The following is a 19483-nucleotide window of genomic DNA, read 5'->3' as shown; positions in this document are numbered from 1 at the left end:
CCCTCCTGAGACTTTCCTTCTTGAGTTCCCAGGGCCATTTAACAAGGCGTAGCTTTCATAGGAGCAGAAGCATGACCGGATGATCTAGCAAAACAGAGCTTGTAAAAAACAAATTCTCCATGAGCAGAAAACTCAGCATGAGCACATCCACTTGAAACAGCTCTAAATGTAGATTTTGAGGTGCACCATTGAAAGAAAGGTGGAGGGCCTGGACTGCTTTCCAACTGGTACCTATCCAGTCACATATACTATACACACACACATTCTTTTCATAGCTTGTTGTCCTTTCAAAGCACAACAGTGTCATTGTTCAGATGGCAACTTCACAGTAAAAGGCAATCGTCACATCCCTCAGCTGGAATTGGCTGCAGTTCAGATTTCAAAGCCCAGAGCAAGGTTTTTTCACTGAAGCTTTTCTTCTGGAAGCATGCTGACAAGCCGAGTGGCTTACCCTCAAATGTGCCAGGCCATAATAAAATCACCAGTCACCCAGGATCTTCTCCAGACCAGACAAAGGTACTGCAAGGGCAGGGAAAACAGATGCCCTGCAAATACCAGAAATCATGTGGTGTTTACTGGGACTCTCAGCCTTGTTCCTGCCACTCAGCTGGAGCAGCTCCAGGCGTTCCGGGTTCACACTGGACTGACTCCAGATTCAACGACAATGTAATAATTTATGTGCATCTCCACGCTTTGGTTTTCAAACCTACAATTAAAAGGATACAGGGACACAGTAATTTCCTTGCTGAATCAGACCTGTGGGCCTGTTAACGCAGGATCCTATTCGTTATATTGGTAAGTGGAAAGTTGACAGCATAGTTCTCTCTGTCCTGGTATTTGGCAAATTGGTGCTTTAAGAAGGATGACAAAGGAAACCTGGATAGCCAGTGAAAAAAAAAAGAATGCTTTGCTGAAAATAACAGGGATCTCCTTCTGCAGTACTTTGAGGATATTTGTAAAGAGAGCATGGTTCAGCCTGTGTGTATAACTGCTGCTAGGAGGAGAAAAAGAAAGAAGTTCCATTTGATAAAGAATTTTGTGCTTTCATTAATCACTTCTGTTTTGCTTTGGAAAAGAACCCAAACAATCTCATTATACCCTCCACGACTTTATTTTAGGTCTGCTGAAATACACTGCAAATGTTTTATACTCCATTAAATACTACTAGAAAAAGAAGCAAAAAACAAAACACCAGTTGGAAAGAAAAAGAACAACTAAATAAAAACAATGGCTTCAACCCAGTCAGGCTCATATTTTATTGTTCCTCTGAAGACAAAATAAAAAACAAAACAAATAAACAAAGAGTCAAATCAATGCGATTTCCTCAACAATTTTCTTTTTGTCAGTATGTCATTTTCCAACGGAAAACCACACTGCCACCAAAATGTTACTGACTAATTCTATGTACAAAGTTCCTAGAGAGCATCTATGTGAGCTGTGATAATTAGGACAAGATTTACAAAAAACTACATGGCTGTGAGGAAATTCAGTGGTTGCACATGGATAATATAAAGCGATGCGATTCCTACCATTGTTTTCACCTTCAGCTTTCAAGATACTTGCTGAGTACAACTTCTATTTTACTGTCAGCCAAGAGATGTAGCTTATTAGAGAGGAAACACATATATCAAATAGCAGCTGCCATGAAAGCTTTGTTCTCGTCCTGTCTTCTTTAGCTGTTTTCTCTTAAGTCATTAGACTGAAAGTAAATGGTCACTCTTTATGGACTAAAAACACTGTGTATCCTTAGTTCATCAGCACAAAGAACACTAAACATAATGGATATTTATCTTGTCTAGATGCCAATTAAACTTCTATAAAAGTGACCAGAAATTATTCTTACCAGCACAGGAGAATCCTTTCTGAGGAAGATATTTCAGTGCTAACGGCTTTGATTACATGAAAAATACTTGCAGAAGTACTTTCTCAAGACATCTTGATAATCCAGCTGCCAATACCAACCAGACAGAGGAATCTGAGAAGGGAAGGAACAAATGCGTAAGTGTTTGTGCAAGATGGTGAGCTCTGGGGCAGCTTGAAAAGCAGTGCTGTGCAGCTGCCCTTCCTTAGCAGGAGCTCCTCCACAAAATACTACTTCCACAGCTATTTCCTACCAGTGGCAAGTTATTCCTGGCATACAAGCACAGTGAATTGCTTCCTGGCCCCACACTAGCTCAGGGTCTTGGCTGAGCAGAGGCATGAGGGTATCCTCTGTCTCTTTTCACCATTTTTCCACCCAGAAGCTCTTTTAAAGCATTCCCACCTGCTCCTCCATGCTCAGACACAAAGCTGAGATAGTATAGATAGATAGCAATATACTTGCTATTCCAGCTCCCTGGGCATAAGTACTCTGCTTGACTCAGGCTGGTAGTGCTGCAGTACAGGGAGGTACTAACACATAAACGTGTAATTTCCACCTCTTCCAACACATTTTTATTCACATTTTCCCAGTCCTTTCAATCCTCTTCATTTGGTCTGGGTTCTGTCTATAACTTAGCTAAGAGATACTGTCAGCTGCCTACCTGCACTAACTCAGCCTGTCCATTCCTGTGCACAACCTGGGCAAACCCAATCCAACCCAGCGACATGTTCCTCTGCTGGGCTGGGAATGGCTTTCATATATGACTGAAGGCTAGAAAAGTCCTTATCTCCACACTTCAAAGAACCTCCTCCCATTTGACAACTTGGTGTCTCCCCATGGATAATTTGAAAATCTTATTCTCAGTGGTTTTAAGCCTTTTGATCTTCATAAAAGCCAGGTCACAGAACATCTTCTACCGTATGCCTTGAGGAATGCCATAAAGTCTGAGCCATTGCCACATCCAGGCCTCACTACATCTAATCTTGCAGTATTTATGAGCTCATATTTTCTTTGAAGGGACACAATCTACTTGAAAATCTTGTATTAAAAGCACCAATGTCAGCACCAGTGCCTGCATTTTACATTAGTAAAAGGAGAATAAAATCCATAATCCACTCATTTTTCTCCAACTAGTCCAACTTCTAAGCCATTTGAATTTAGTAACAAAGGCAGATGAGGAAATTTCCAGCCAGCTTCGTTCTCTGGATAGAGCCATGCCAGTTCTATGAACGTTGTATTGCAGTGAGAATTTTAATCTCAGTAAAGACAATGCCAGTCTGGTGTCTTTAAAATAAATGCATGAAATTGTTTCAGAAAATCTTTGCAAGGCTGTTATAAATTCAGGATGTAAGCTCACTGATGACGTATATTTAAGAAACTCAGAAGATCAAAAGCAGAATGAGAGGGATTTATTTCCACATACCCTTATGACATCTTTTATCCATCTGTCTATGTGTTAGCATTTCAGAAAGTGCTTTTCATCACCCTGTTATCTTAGGGCATGATCTCTGTCCATAGCACTGAACACCCCTGAGGTGCAGTGGGCCCTTCAGTGATTACAATGGGAGCCACCAACGCTGCACTGATGGCAGCCTTGCCAGGTCTAGTCACAGTGTCCCAAATACTGTCAACAGCTACCACCAAACATATCTTTCTGCATTTTCTGAAGTAAGGCAAAACATGGAGCTGATCCAGGTGGGAGAAAGTAGTAACACATCCTGAACTCAAGACATTCTTGAACTCAAGAATTCACAGGGCACACTGAGGGAATGTAGCACAAATCTAAAAAGCAACTTATAAGATCAAGCTATGCCTCTCTTCCTCCTAAAAAGAACAGTGAATCATGAAAACTTGTGGCATTTTTACTGATTGAGTCAAGCACAACACAAATCTTCCTTTTAGAGACAAGGCTTTGGAGTTAGTTCCCTCCTTCCTGCTGGGTCAATACTCATAGAGACACTAGACTTGATTTAGTTTACGGTGATGCTTCACATTTCATGGAGTATTCTCCATCCCTCATCCACAAAAGTGTCAACGAGCAACTACATCCCAAGCATCCCAAGTCATGGGGGAAAAGATGATGAATGTTAAGGGAATCTATTGGAATTATGCTGCATTACTCAGTAAGGGAGAAATGTTTCCAATGTCATGAAATTTCTCATTTGTCTAGTGCATTTGTCTAGACCATAAGAATCACACTGGGGGAAGAAAACATCAAAATCAATAGGAAGAGAGGAAGGAAAAACTGATAAAATTTACACTACCCGAGAGCTAAGAGCACCCAGGATGGCAAGTGTGACATCTTTTCTTTCACTTTTAAGAGTAGGTTAAGGCAAGTAGTGAAATTTTATACTCAGTGTAAAGAATGACAGAGAAGGGAAATAAATTAAAAAAAAAAAAAGGAAATAAAAAATCACAGGGCCTATGGGATGATGCTAGAAAAAAACATGAAAAGGGCATCCCCCCTGCCAGCTGTCAGAGACATGAAGGCACCTGGTACAACCTTCATCTATAACGGCTCAGATCCGTATCATTAGGAGACAGCTCCAGTGGTCTGAAGCCTAATTTATGATTTTCAGGTTGCCAGCTCTGACATAACTCACTGGGCAGCAAGACTGAGGTCAATATACGTTTAAGTAAAAAGGTTTTTCGTAAGCCTATGGGGTCAATCAGGAAAAGCTGCCATTATTGCATAGGAGGGAAGACGGGGAGAACGGATGGGCTGGCAGGGAGAGAAGTGACCAAGCAGTCAATTCCTGTTAAGTAACTAAGGCTGTTTTATTGCTAAACAGCAGTCTAGCAATAAAGCACATCCTGGGGCGTCTGAGCCGAAGGACCTGCATCCCTTGGAAAAAAATATTCTACCAACTCCTGTGTTCCTTCTTCCCTGTTATCCTCTGAGAAACTTCTTCTCAAGCACAGTTAGGACTCAGATTCAAATGCTTCTTTCAGAAAGACAGTTCAGAAAACTACTAAGCCACCTGGACAGAGTTCACTTCAAACAACCTAAGGTCCCTGTGCACAAAGAGCGCGTTACAGGCCCTGCCCATGCCCTGCACCATGGCTTCATCACCCTGTCCAACTTGAAAAGTAAGGCCTTCCAGAAATGGAAGTTCCCAGTTTTATTTGCACCTACCTTGTGACGACAGTGATGTCATTTATTCTAAGACAAAATGTTCCTACTTAGTAAGCACCTATGTAATCATATCTAGGCTGTAATATTCTTTGTGGACAGTTCTGTAGCAAAAAAGCATGGCACCTAGATCAGCTGATGTAGCTTGTGTCTGCTCCTTGGAGGAGAACGCTTTCTGGTGCAGAAGGGGCTAGTTAAATGTTTCCTGGCCAAATCTGAAACCTGCAATGTGCATTTCTGACCCAAGCCAGTCCTACATAAAAGAGAAGGAAACCATTCTCTGTGGTCGATCCCTGCTTCCTTAGAAAACTACGGCACTAGCTGCACATGCTCAAGTTGCCAAGATGAGATCTGGTCATTAAAGCCAGACCTAGGAGATTGAGCTGGAGTCTCTACTCTTGTCTGCAGCAGTCCAAAGGAACAGAACTCTTTGCTTTATCTGACAAACGTCTAGAGGAATGGGGAATGGGACACAGAGGGAAAAGTGCCCTGTTTGAGCACAGAGGATGGGAGAGGCTGACAAAGTTGAGCAACAGTTTTGATAGCTTTTATTACTTGTACAGTAATGCCTTGAGAAGACTTGAAAAACAAAGACAATCCAGACCAATGTATTTATAGGATGACTACTAACAGAGAAAGCATAGAAATTCACCTTCCCGTAGACTGTCTATGGTAAGATCTGGTAGCTGGAATAGTCCTGCAGGCTCTGGGTAACATCTTAACTGGCTGCCTGCACAAAAAAAAAGCCTGGGAAGCTGCTCTCCAGCCAAGCTGGCTTGGGAAGCAGTGTTACTCACCAAGATTGCACCAGTGCTGTTCCAGAGAGCATGGACATGGCCATGCAGTCCAGCTTGGTTTGGCACAAGGAGGTGGCTGCATAAACAGTGGTTAGAATGAGATCCAAAACCAAGACCATTGCTCCCACAAGTGAAGATGGCATGACACGAAAGAGACAGGCCGCCCTGGGCAGTGACCCAAGGCAGGGCATAACAAAATTAAGTTTCATTTCTAGGGCCAGACCGTGACTGCTGAGAGGGCTGGCATGTTCTAAGAAGGCACTGCAGAGGAAGTCCAGGTTTCACTCATGAGCAGAAATGTATATTACGACTTTTCAGTTCTAATGCAAGGCCTCACTCTGACTCACCACATGAGCTGCTTACTGTTCACACTCAGTTTCAAATTTATTTTCCAGCTTGCTGGAGGGAAAGTATGTTGGCAATCATTTCTTTTCCTTCTTTGGCTGCTTGAATCTATTGCTTTACAGTACAGAACTGGCTTTTTTCTCCATACTTGGAAGGTTCTCTGCTGTGTGTAGGACTGAGAGCGTCTTCAGGAAAAGCCCTTGCTGCCCACATTCTCTTGAGACTCTGTTGTTTCTGTTCCAGGTAGCTGGGTCATCTCTTACAAAAAAACAGTGTGAAAACAATGCTTTTATAAAACGACTACATATTAAAGAAAAATGTGATAGCACATCCATTTCAGACATAAACTCTCTTGAGAAACAGGTATGAGTTGTTGGTGCAGGCCTCTGCTTTGAATAACTGAAATGTAAAGCAGCACATGGGGCTTTGGAAGCACTCAATTTCAGCGTGGGACTCAGGAATACAGCTTTTGCACATCCACAGTTGAAGATTAGATACACCAACCATCTCTGGGCTGAGTACTTTTGCTACGTAGCATTTCGGATGGACTTTTGAGAACCTCAGTTGCGAGGTGCACACAAGATTCAAGTATTTCCCTCATTATTATTGCAGAGGCCGTAAATGGCAAAAGCAGCTCATGCTTTCTTCTGGTTTCTAACTTGCGGGAAAGCTCGTTATCAGCAGGGCATCCTTGAAACAGCAACCAAGAGCATTAACTTTTAATATTTAATGTATTCCTCAGGCTCTGGGAGAGCAATGTGAGAAATATCCCGTAAAAATCTATCAGTGTTAATAAAATACCACCCAACAGGTTGTCCATTATCAGCAATTAAAGTTTTCAAAGCAGGTCAGATAACTCCCTGGAATGATTTGTGTGGCTTTACATCCGTTCTTCTCCTTCCTTTTTTTTTTTTTTTTAGTTATTAAACTTTCTCAACTCTTTTTTTCCTCCCTCCCACGGCACAGACTGAGCCCTAACCAGTGAATTATAGCACTAATGAGGTGTTTATACTCTCTGCCCATCAATCACAGATGTGTGTGAGTGAAAGCGCCAGCCGATAGTCGGGAAGTGCTGCAGCCTTTGCTGCAGCCAACAGAATATTAGACTGCAGCTAGATAAATCCTCTGCTCTTTCCCTTTGTTGCTCATACTACAGCGCAAGAATGCATACACTCCACCTGATTTTCCACCACTGTAAAAAGGAGGACATCACCGTAGCTCACATCTTTAACCTCCTTCTGCCCCGTTTGCCTCACTTTAAGCCTTAACCAGAGCATTGCGTGCCTGCAAAGTGAGAGCCCCAACAACTGAAGGGGCAGCTAATGCAGAGCTCAGAGCTAAGGCAACAGGTGCCCCTGTTCCTCTGACCCCACAGGTCCCACCGCTGGCACCCCATCCCACTGCCACGCTTTTCTCATCTTTTCACTGTTGATGTCCCAGACCAAAAATCTGCTGACGTGCTGGTGGCAGTGCCCTGAGGGCCCAACCCTCACAGCACAATTAGAAAGTGGTTAATTTCAGATTCATATATCCTTAAGAATAAATTTAAAAACAAAATAAACCAAAGTGCACTTGGGTTTTTAATAGTGAGGCTTTAGCTTTCTCACTGGTAATGAATTCATCTTAAAGAAAATTAAAGCAAATCTAGATGAATAAATATCCATGTTTATATCTTTATGCCTCAAATACCTCTACACCTACACAAACATAGTAATAAAATGAGGTCTCTGTGGCCTCAATTTAGCATAGCCTGGCAGTGAATGGGAAGAACTCTGCTGTGGCGTTCAGGTAGAACTCCTCAAGGTATGTTTACCTTGTGCCTTGAAGGTCATAGAAGAAGACAGTGGGCTTCAGGCTGATGTCCCCCAGCCTTGCACAAGAGTAGGAGGTCTCCTATGTGATCTTTACAAAAGGGAGTTGTGAGCAACCAGACAGAGCTAAGGGGACTGAAATCATATTCTGGTTTGAGAGTGGGATCCTCACAAGTCTGAGTCCCCATGTACCCACAGGAATGGGGACACAGGGGCATGTGCTGGGGTGCTACATGCTGGGGGACCCCGAGTGGTGTGCACAGTGCAGGCAGCCCTCCTCCCAGGAGCTGTGGGAGAACCTGAGGCGAGGTTCTTCCTCATCCTGTTGAATGATCGGTATGGAGGGCTTCCATATTATCCTGAAAGAAAGCTGTGTTTTCACTGGAATGTGGTTGATCTCTGTGGTGCTTTTTAGAGCAGTATCCCCCCATCCTTGCATTTCACACAAATAGCAACCACTCATCCCATCTCCCCCGCTTCCCACCATACTTATCTCACAGGATTCTGTTCTATCTTTTCCATTTTATGCTCCACTCCCATAAATAAAACTCCTCTATCTCCTGCTCCCTCCACGCCGCCCAGGTGCAGACCCACACCATGGGTGCTTCTTCCCTCCCCTTGCCCTGCAGCTGCTTGCCCATCGCCAGATGTCCGCTGGGGATATCTTGCTCCATTGGGATGGAGGCTTCTTGCTTTCCCCCAGGTTCATGGCTAGGGCAGAGGTTTTTAATTTTTTCGACCTGTAGCCTCTTAGCATTTCTCTAAGGACGTTATAGCTCCTTGAGCAGCCAATTTACATCAACTGCCAAAAATCATGCTCTCCGTAGCTACTTTACACAAACTCTTTCCCAGTTAAGCCTGCCAGGAGCAGCCTGCTGATTGAAAAACTTGACGACATTTTCCAATGGGAATAATAGCCCAGCTACAGGGCCAGATCCCCATGGGGACCTGCCATAGACTCTGGCGGGTATTAACCCCACATTTGGGGGCAGTTCACCTTCTGGCAGTGTCTGTAAGCACATTGCTCAACAACATCGACAACATCACCCTACAGCCAAACTGCTTCTGGTGCTCAAACAAACGTATCTGAATGTAGCTTGGGTGCCTCCCCCTCCCACTCTGTCTGCTGTACAGACTGCTGAATTCAGAACCGGTAGGGATGAGAAGGGTGGGGAGGGAGACAAGCAGACACTGGGTTTTGTGGTAAGCAGTGGGGAGGGGGACTTGGCAGCTCGGCGTAGCAGGGCAGGAAGTCTTAATGCTCAGAGCCAGCTGACTAACCTCACTGATGACCTTCCATCATAGGCGCCAGTGCTCTCACACAGGGGAAAAAAAACAGAAGGAAAGGAACAGAGGCTCAGAGAATGTGGTGCAAGTAGTCAGTGCAGCACACAGATGAAAGGCACTTCATGCCCCAGTCACCTGCAAGTATGGGGGAACACTAGGAAGGGGCACAGCAGATTTCCTTCCTGGGTGCACCTCACAGATTTGATTTCTCTTAAGAGTTAAGTTTATATTTATGCACCAAAACAAGTGGGTGGATTTTCTCAAGAACTTGGCATGTTGAGAAAATGTGGCTTTGAGTGTCCCAAGGGCTACATGTAAATCATGGGGTAGGTGTGTTGTACAGCCTCAGCCCTGAATCACTCAGCCTGGTGACAGGACCAGAGCACGCTGCAGCACCCTGACTCACATGCCCAGGATTCCTTCCTGTGGAAACCAGAGCGTGGGAGGGGAGAAAACAGAAATGGTGCATGGCCACATCTCGCATCTGGGAAGAGAGGAGACAGTCTTTGACACAAGAGTTGGGAAACACTGAGTATCCCACAGTTTAGCTAAAGCCCCAGGGAACTACTGGGTGAGAAGTTCCCCTAAGAACTCAAGTTCTATAAATCTTGTCCTCTTCTGACATCCCAGGCACCAATAGAACAGAGAGAACAGGGATGCCCTACTTCACTGTAGCCATGAATGAAGCAATCTCTTTGGATACAATTCACATGCTCTTTCTGTTGCTGGAACAGAGCACTCAAAATATAACTTGTCCCTGAAATATTTTATATATCTCTTTTTCCCCCTCAGTCCATGTAATGAAATGTATACAGAGAGCTTAGCAGTTTAGCAAATCATTTCCTTTCATCACAGATATGCAGCCACCTCTAAGGAGGAGCAATTTATCTGCTTAGCAACAAAACAGCCTCTGTGGTGGAAAAATACATACAAATGTTGATGAAGCCCATGAATGCTCTGAGACAACGTGTGCAAGTACATGTAAGAGAGCCTAGAAGCCCTTCTGGTGGATCCCACTGCCCCCAGCTACTCACCCACCTGTCTGCTGAGCACTCCACCTTGTAGCAGTGTCAGCAGAGGAACGTGCCTCCATGCACACTGCAGAGCCTGGGAAAGAGGGAGGAGAGCGTGGGCAGCACAGTAGTTTATGGGTAGGAATTCCATGTTTAGGACAATACTAGAAGTCAGCTGAAAATCATTAAGATTGGTCACTGGAGTGCTTTTGCAATCCGTGCCACAGACATGAGTCTGAGGCAGCCGTGCTGCAGAGTGACTCATGCGGGGAGCATGTGAAGATCATACATGCAGAAGGGCCCATACAACAGAGCCAGCTGTGTAAGGTGTAAAACAAACAAAAATCTAAGTAAGGTCACCTTTACATATGTCACAAGTGACAGTGGCACTGATACATTCCATATCCATTTCTCTTGCACTGTAGTCAGGATGGCAAAACATGCACCCTCCAAAGTCAACAAAGACAATGTCCAGGGATCCATATGCTGGGTTTAGACCAGCAAAGCTAGGGAGAAACAACCAGATCACAGCCAAAAGCTGTATTCCCACAGCAGTGGGTAAGTATGGAGCCAGCCTGGGCAAGCTGGAGTGAAAATCATCAACCCATATAAATTCTGGGAGCAACACAGAATTTCCTCTGCCTGCTGGATTAGGCTATATGGAAATGAGAGTCAGGATGGGAGCAGGGAGAAGAGAACGAGGGGGAAATCACGCACTTTAATGTTAAGCCTCAAAAAAGTAGGAATTCAATCCTAGCTAACAGTTTAATTTCACTTTATATTTAATGGAGAAAAAAACTCATTGACAGAATGGAGTTTCTCTCATCTTGAATCAGGTAGGTACGTGTTCAATCTGAATACTGCGCTTACAACCAAAACGAGATGAGATGAATCCTGCCCTAAATGTTCTATCCAGGTCAGAGTGACAAAGCCAGGAAGAGACCCCAGGATGCTCCCCACCTCTTCAGGCCCTACCACACAGTCTTCTGTTTCAGTCACCTTTTCTCATGCTGATCTTCACCCAGTGCCCTGAGAAAACCAGTTAGCCCGTAAGCGGTGAAGTCTGACCTGCAGGAATAAAGGTAGGAACTGGGGGAACACAGGGATGAGAAATGGTTGGTTGTTTCCAACAGCTCATGCCAATAGCACAAGATGGAGACAGTTTCTCTTTGAACAGCCTCTTTGACATGTTTCCAAGATGGATGAATTACTGGGCCCTGGAGATCCTCCAAGGACAGCAGAGCTTTCTTCCCAGCTTCCTCTTGCTCATGGGCACAAGAGCTTCAGCCCCAAACCCCATCTCTCCTCCACCTTCATGTGCTCTCTGCACCCCAGTGCACGCACAGATCCGTGGTGAGCAAAGCTCAGCCATTCTGGGATGGAAAACAAAGGCAGCTGCCAGCAGGCAGGGCTGCCATCAGCTCCCAAGTGCCAGAGAGGTGCAATTCACCTCCTCTGTGCCAGGTTACACCAACTCTGCTATCTGTGACAGCCCTGGCCTTGCTGAACAGCTTCCAGCAAACTGCACAGACTTGCACTGATACAATTAGTCTGCCTCAGTCCTGGAAAAGGAGAATCCATGAAAAATTGCATTGAAATCCTACCTCTTGCAATGCTCACGACTTCCTTCTTCTCTTCCTTTCTTCATTTTCATTTCTGCAATTATTTCTCCCCCTTCCTTTTCCCACCTCTTCCCCCATTAATAGGGGGAAAACACAAGAAAGAAAACACAAGCAGCCAAAAGCTCATTAACATACTTGACCTTTCCGAAGAAAATTAATTCTAAATTCGCACATACCGGCTGTGTTGCTTGGTTTTGTCAAAACGGTGGCATCATTAGAGAGGAGAAGAGATGGCTCAAGGGGACAGGATGTCTGCCACCTCAATGGAACTTGCACCGAGTTACTGAGTGCTGGCACAAATAAAGCAATGACATGGGCCATTCTGTCAGCTTTTCACATGAAATTAATCTTCGTTTCGTTGGCTGTGTAAATTTTTATCACCATGGAGTAGGGGGTGATGAATATACCAAAGCATCCTGACAGCTATGGCCTGAAAACTCGAGATTGTCTCAGCATCTTAACCGCAGTGGTGCTGGAACAATTCTCTTCCCCTAACGTTCTCCCCATGTGTGTGCACGCGCGTGTGCCTGAGTGCGGGTGTGTGCGTCTGTCGGTCCGTGTGAGCGAGCTGCTGACACTCTCCTTCGATTCAAATGTACTGCGGTCTGGGAAATGCTTGGGGTTTGGATTTCCTGGCTCGAGGGCAATGGCAAACAAATTACTGCTTCTCTCTCACTCTCTGAGTCCCAGTCCAAAAGCCCGTGTGGATCCCAGCATGCTTTGCTGGAGGTGGCAGGATTTCCTAACGGATGAACAAAAAGAGCAGCTTTGCCTTCTCCTGTGGCTCTGCAGCTTGTTGGTGCTGTTGCTTGTACAGCGCGTGTCATGTCGCAGCCCAGGTAGAGGCGTGACATTGTTTGCTGCTAGCAAGGATGTGAGAACAACATGCACCTCAGCACTGCCTCATCCCAGGCTCTGGAACAAACACTGCTGGGGCACCAGGAGCACCAACACACACGCTCAGCCCCTCTTGCTGTACACAAGGTAAGCACAGACCACACTCAGATCTATACACACACAGGCCAAACGTAGTCATTCCCCCTGCACCCAAGCTGTCAGTCAAAGGCAACAAGCTAGGCAGGAACTGTGCTGCTGACGCTTCTAGATTCACCCAGAAAGTCAGGATTTGGCTCCTGGATGTAAATCACGTGTCCATTCCCAAACCAACCAATGCTCCTTCTGTCCTAAAATGAGCACACACAGAAATCTGGAGAAACTTGCAGATGCTGTGCAATGATGGAGGCACATCCTGACCTGTACTAAACATCCACATGGACTGGTGGAGCGGAAGGATGCATACACTACACAAGAAATCCATCTTCACACGTAGATGGATGTCCTCATACACATTAAGGGCGCACACATCAACATACAGAAAGATAGATGCCCAATTTCTTTGTTTATTTGAAGATATCCCATAAATAATCATTATCAGTGTCTTAAAAGTAAACATAGGTGGAAATATATAATAGAGGTCAACTGCTATTTTTAGTTATTATCAATCTTTTGCGATTCCAATGAATTTTGCGCTTGAGCAAATCTGTAATTGGAACCAGAGCCGAGCCTCCCTGAGATTGAGACACAGGTAGCTAAAAAGAAGATGTATATAAATACATATTCATGCATATTCACACCTGAATGCTTTCTCAGGCCACCACTGCATGAACCTCTGGTCAGTCACCACTATCACATGTACTCCTACACTGCTGGCCCTCTCACTGAGAAGAGTAAAAAAATCAAAGTCACTTCAGCTTGCCGTTCTTACCTCATGTGTGGCAATCACATTCCTGTCCTTCATGTTTTTGTGGGGCAGACAAGAGTTTTAAACCTTGAGCTCCTTCAGCAGCAGTGGAAAGTCCCTGGGCAAGCTCATCTCCCTGACCTGTGGCCAAAGAAAAAGAGTCATGAAGACCCAGCAAAGAGGAGTGGTCAGGCCTTCAACCACTGTCCTGATCCCCACCTGAAAAGGAAGAGCTACATGAGAAAGAAGTTACCTGGGAAAACACCACACCAAAACCTGTGCTCTGCTCCAGATTTTCTCCCAGCTTGAAGATAAACCAAATGTGACAACCACAAAGACACACCTCTTAATACCCACTTTGCAGGTGTTCTGATATTACTGTTGTTAGTGTGGGATGAAATCATCATTAGAAACAGAATAGTATCTGATGTTGGGTAAATTTTTAGATGAATGTTAAGCCACCATTTTGCATTTGCAAAATTTGGCCTTTAGCAGCAAAAATGGAAAAAAGCTAATAAAATGTCAGTTTCCTTTAATTTTTTTCTTAAGATGAAACTTTGCAGTTGTTTATTTCATCTTTCCATTCACCTGAGTGTTTCTGCTCAGGATTTCCCTCTACATGAAGTTGAAAAGTGGGGGTTCTCCTAACTGGGGTCTGAAAGGAAGCTGAAAAAATCCTTTCCCTTCAGTTCATGCCTTACAGGACAATAAGTTTGAAGGAGTCTCTACAGAGCTGGAAGTTCTTCCACACTCTAGGTACTGTAAGGTTACAAACTTCAGATTTTTCTGAGGACACTGGCCTCTACAAGGACAGGACTGGAAGTGAAGGATCCTGGCTGAACCTCTCCCAACATGGGGAAGTAAAATGTTCAATGGGTCCTCAAAGCCAGAAAGAAGAGCAAAGAAGATCATGACCATGGAATTACGAAAGAGATTCAGTAGGTCATTTCACCCACCCTGTTCTCCGATAGCCAGATCAAGTACTGGGATCTGAATAGGGTCATGGAACTCTTTGAGATCTCAGATCCATTACATTTTAGCACAGACTGGTAAGAAACAATGCTCATCATTTGGTTTACTCATTTACTATTTTGTTATCAGTTCAACTCTAGCCAAGCACCCATGGATACTCAGCTGAGAGGCAACTGGCAGCAATGGAAGCTAACTGTTCCCTGTACTGGACTAATAGAAGTACAGCCAGCAGATCAAGATAAATTATTAATCCTCTGTAAAATGTTAGACCCCATCTTGTCTGTGGCCAGTTGTGGGCTCACAAGCAGGAGGAAGATGAACAAATCCAGCAGAGAGACACTAAGACGGGCAGAGGGCTGGAGCACAGGTCCTGTAGGGAGGTTGAAGGAAGTTTGTCCAGCCCGCAGAAGGCTCAGGGGACACCTAGTAGCAGCCTGTCAATACCTATGATGTTATCAAGAAGACATACGCAGGCTCTTTGCTAATATCTGTGGCAGAGGAGCAAAAGAAACAAATAAAAAGTCAAAATAAAGGTCATAAGTTAAAGGAGCGAACATCTTGCTTGGATATAAGGACAAAAAAACTGCATTATCAAAACTCTGACTGCAGGAGGTTTCAAACACCTGACTGGACAAAGCCCCGAGCAAACTTTTCTAAACACAGTGTTGAGCATGCTTGGACCGGGAGGTTGCACTAACTCTCAAGAGGTCTCTTCACACCTGATTTATTCATCTCTTCCTCCACATTCTGCAACACCTTTGTGAGGTGCATGTATCCCTGCATGCATGCATGCTTGCAAGACAGAGAATGCGTGCGCACCGATGGCAGTAACGTGCACGGCAGCATGTGCTGCTGGTTGGAGTTTGCGTGAGTGTGATTGTGAGTGCTCAAATAAGAGAATTTCTGCCTGCGTGTATGCGTAAGTACAACAAAAGAAGTATTTGCGTATGTGTGTCAGCGTACTTACACATCAGTGAAATTGCTGCAGGAGAGAACGTGTGTATGTGCACGCACGTAAGCTCAGGAGAGGAAGAGTATGTTTCCAGCTGCATGGAGTTCGCAGAAAAGATCTCTGAGGAAAGCTGCGCTAACAGAGGATCCTTCTCCCTCTTGCCAGCCCGTTGTGGCTTGTTGAAGTAATGTAGTTTCTGAGGAGGGAAGTCTTATATCTTCAGACAAACCACATACCTCCAGGGTGTGCATCCACCCTGGGAGAGAGTGGAAGTGAGACAAGAGAACAGTCCAAGTCTCTCGGAGGTGTCACTGTGCGCGCTCTGAATGCAATGACTCGGTCCCATCGGAAGCGATGGGGTGAGAAGAGCGAGCGAGCTTCCTTGAGAGGGCTTCAGAAATAGAAACAGGACAATCCAAACACGCATCCACTTGAAATGAATCCCCATGTGCATTACTAGCGTGTCAAGGATCCTCTACTACGCTTGCAGTTGGAAAAGTTGCTGAAAACCATGCTTAAAGAGAAACGTGAGGTGCAGTATTAAAGCATAGTGTCAGAATACACGTGTAAAATAACATTTGGCATCAAATAGCCTTAGCCTAAATATTCACAAAAGGAGGAGCTGGTTAACCTCCAGTGCTTTAATAAACCTCTTGCCAACCTGGGTAGGAGCAGAGAAGTAGCACTCCCAAATTCCACAGAGATGAATCACTGGGTAACCCGGGGGACCCTGGTCATGCTGAGGTGAAGGAGAATTGAAACAGATTGTGGAGGAGCAGAGAGGCATACTGTGGGAGGAGGGAGAAGCAGAGGTGATCGCAGTGCATTCAACAACACACATCCTGCTGCAGTCTGTGACACGCAGTAACGTGAGAGGGATAAATCCCATCCAAAAGCTCCAACTCCAGACACCCTGTTTGTCAGAGGAATTTGGATTTCAGCTCTGATTTGATGGAGGCTGCTGCTGACTGAGGAAGGTTACCAGGCAGCCCTGGGAGCCCTTTGGAAGTTCTGAGTTGTTGCAGTTCATCTGCTGGGCTATGAGAAGCAAGCAATGTATGCAAGCCAGGGAGTTGATATTGAGCTCACTTCATTGGATGGGATGGGAGAAGGGAGATTCCTAAGTAGGTGATCAGAATAAATGATTTACCAGGGCACTAAAAGATCAAGGCACTTATTTCTAAAAGATCTCAGAGCACCTAAAGCCTAAAGTGTTATGGCGCTTTTAGGTCTACCCTCAGGCTGTCAGCCTTGCTCCAGCTTCTTGGAATAAGTAATTTGTCCTGTTCCCCATTAGCCAAGTAGTAGAAAATCTGTTCCAAAAGTTGCTTGCTTACTCCCCCAAGAAAACAGGCATGTGATAAATATCTGCCTCTTAAGAACAAAGAGCCAGTAAGAAGGATAAAATTTCCCTATTCTGCAGAGCCAGGAATATGAAAAAAGAAGAAGAAAAAAAAGGCATTTGAAAATGCTTCTTCAATATCAACACCAATTCTCACTCCCGGTTTCACTGTAACTCAGCAGCCTTGACTTCTACGCCTTGACTCACACTTTGGTCCTTCTTGATACCCCCTTCAGTTCAGGGCTGTTTCTCTGGTGATGTAGCTGTAACACCAAAACCATCAAGCTTCTCCTAATGAACATGAACCGTTGGGCCAAAGGGACAGTAAGTGGGGCCACGTGCTACCCCGTTATGATTACTATGGACTGTGAGCAGTTTGTGATTGTAGGAAATCCCAGCAGGCTGGTAACATGTTGCTCCACAGCAGGTTTTGTCCACTGTGAACAAATTCAGTACCGTAGCATTTTATGGCACTTCTAAAGGTTAAACCATATAGTGCTGGAGTGAAAATGGCTGCTTCCACTTGCTGCAAGGCACTCATAAAAATCCATTGTGGCCAGTCACTAGAGGGGGCCAGAAAGCCACTTTGTATCAATCAATGGCCTGTACAGTCATTGTGAACAAGAATTCAATCTACCTGGACTTGTGCAAAGCATTTGGCACTGTCCCACATGACATCCTGGTCGAATTGGCTGGATGGCCACACTCAGAGAGTTGTGGTCAATGGCTCAATGTCCAACTGGAGTCTGGTGAGGAGTGGCATTCCTCAGGGATTGGTGTTGGGACTGGTGTTATTTAACATCTCTGTAGGTGACACGGACAGTGGGATCGAGTGCACCCTCAGCAAGTTTGCAGATGACACCAAGCTTTTCAATGCTACTTTGGAACCAAAAAAATACATTTCGTGAAACCTAAGGGAGCAATGAGAAGCCTTGCATAGCATACTTCCCACATTGCCACGGACTGTGCTTGGCTTCAATCTTCTTTATGTTTCCACCATGAAAAGCTTCAAACTGCTGAAGTCTTGCCACAACAAGTACAAACACACTAAGAAAATGGCAGGTCAAAGGCTTGACAAGCCAAACACATGATGCGGGAGTTTAGGATGGCACCAAGGGAACAAGCAACCACACTGGGAAGAGATTCACTTTTCCAAAATCACATTAGTGCTGATGCAAAATTGCCATGCAGACATGTCACATGGTAAAGCCAGAACCCAGCTAAGTTCTGGTTGCAACAAGAGCATCTTTTCTATTAACTCCACTGGCCACCACGGCAATGTTCCTGACACAATCCTCTGCCCACACCCAGGGGACCAGCATCAAGCTTCTGCTTTTGGTTACTGAATGCACAGCCCTTCAGCTCTGCTGAAGAAGGTTGACCTCTTAAAACCAAAGTTCTCAAGCTGTTCTCAAACCGGCCATTTTCCCAGATAATTTTCTCTGTTGACTGCATCAACAGAATGAAACACAAAGCAAAGACCAACCTGAGACCACAATCCCACTGTATGAGCTCCCTCTAGATGCAGGCACACTGGAGGGAAGCAGTGACATTCTGCCTACACTGACATCCATTAGGGCTTTAGCCAACAGTGTTTCTGTTTCTCACCCTTTGGTCCACATGGAGAAAGGAGGTTCCTGGAGAACCTGTAAGGCCCTTGTGAAAGGCGACGTAGATAAGTGTCTTCTGAGGGGCTCCTCAGACAATTTTTAGGAATTCACAAATTGAAAACCTGCTCTCTGCTTAAATTCACTTCTGGAATCCCTGCTGTAAAGACGTACCATGTGCTAGGAAGGAAGAGGATTGGCTCCACTACTGGACAGCCCTTCACTTTAGCCCTTCATTTGCATAATACCCATAATGCAAAGCTACGCCATAAAAAGGTCTGATTTAAGTTACAAAAAGCTGTCAGTGATGAGAAAGGTAAGACTTGCTTTTCAAGTCTTTTCTCTAAAACTGTCATTAAAAATGATTCATGATAAAGACAAAGTCTAAGCAACTACATGGTTAGAACTGAGACCCACCATAAATTAAGGCTTTTCTTTCTGTTCTTACCCCGTTGTGCTGTATCAGGTTACCAGAACAGAATAACTGTATGAAGCCAGAGACAGCCAAGTCTGACAACCGAAACTCAACTGCTACTTGTTTAAAAGGTAAGCGATATCTCGAGAAACACATGTTGGCTGTGTGGTTTAAAACAATGGATCCTTGTAGAAAATAATAAACCCCTAGTTAAAAAAAAATAAAAATTGTAAAATGACATTTACCATAAGCAGCAGACTGTCAGGGCATTGACACCACACGCTGCAATACTTCTTCAGAGCTGCTCAGGGGGGAAATGAGAAGAGAAGAACTGAGTACTCCTAGCATGCATGAGCTATTGAAAGAGGATGAACAGAGAATGCTTTTCCTCATCATTTCTTTCTCAAAGAGGAAGTGGATGAAAAGAGAAAGTGAGGATGAGTAAAGGAGCAGGGGGAGGTAGAGAGATGAAAAGACTAGCCTTCCTTCCTTTCCTTCCTTCCTTCCTTTCCTTCCTTCCTTCCTTCCTTCCTTCCTTCCTTCCTTCCTTCCTTCCTTCCTTCCTTCCTTCCTTCCTTCCTTCCT

At 44.7% G+C, this 19483-nt stretch overlaps 1 long non-coding RNA gene across 1 annotated transcript in view; it reads right to left on the bottom strand.

Moving 5' to 3' along the window:
- Positions 1848-19483, bottom strand: part of LOC110406619 — a 25078-nt gene continuing 7442 nt past the window's right edge. The window contains exons 4-5 of the long non-coding RNA XR_002443530.1: positions 13635-13751; positions 1848-1975 (exon numbers count right to left, since the gene is read on the bottom strand). This is a non-coding gene — a long non-coding RNA (uncharacterized LOC110406619). The remainder of the gene's footprint in view (positions 1976-13634; positions 13752-19483) is intronic.

This window comes from Numida meleagris, chromosome 14, assembly GCF_002078875.1.
Source record: "Numida meleagris isolate 19003 breed g44 Domestic line chromosome 14, NumMel1.0, whole genome shotgun sequence".
Classification (NCBI taxonomy): domain Eukaryota; kingdom Metazoa; phylum Chordata; class Aves; order Galliformes; family Numididae; genus Numida; species Numida meleagris.
Note: the sequence above shows the minus strand (reverse complement) of the source record. Positions and strands in the feature narration are given on the sequence as shown.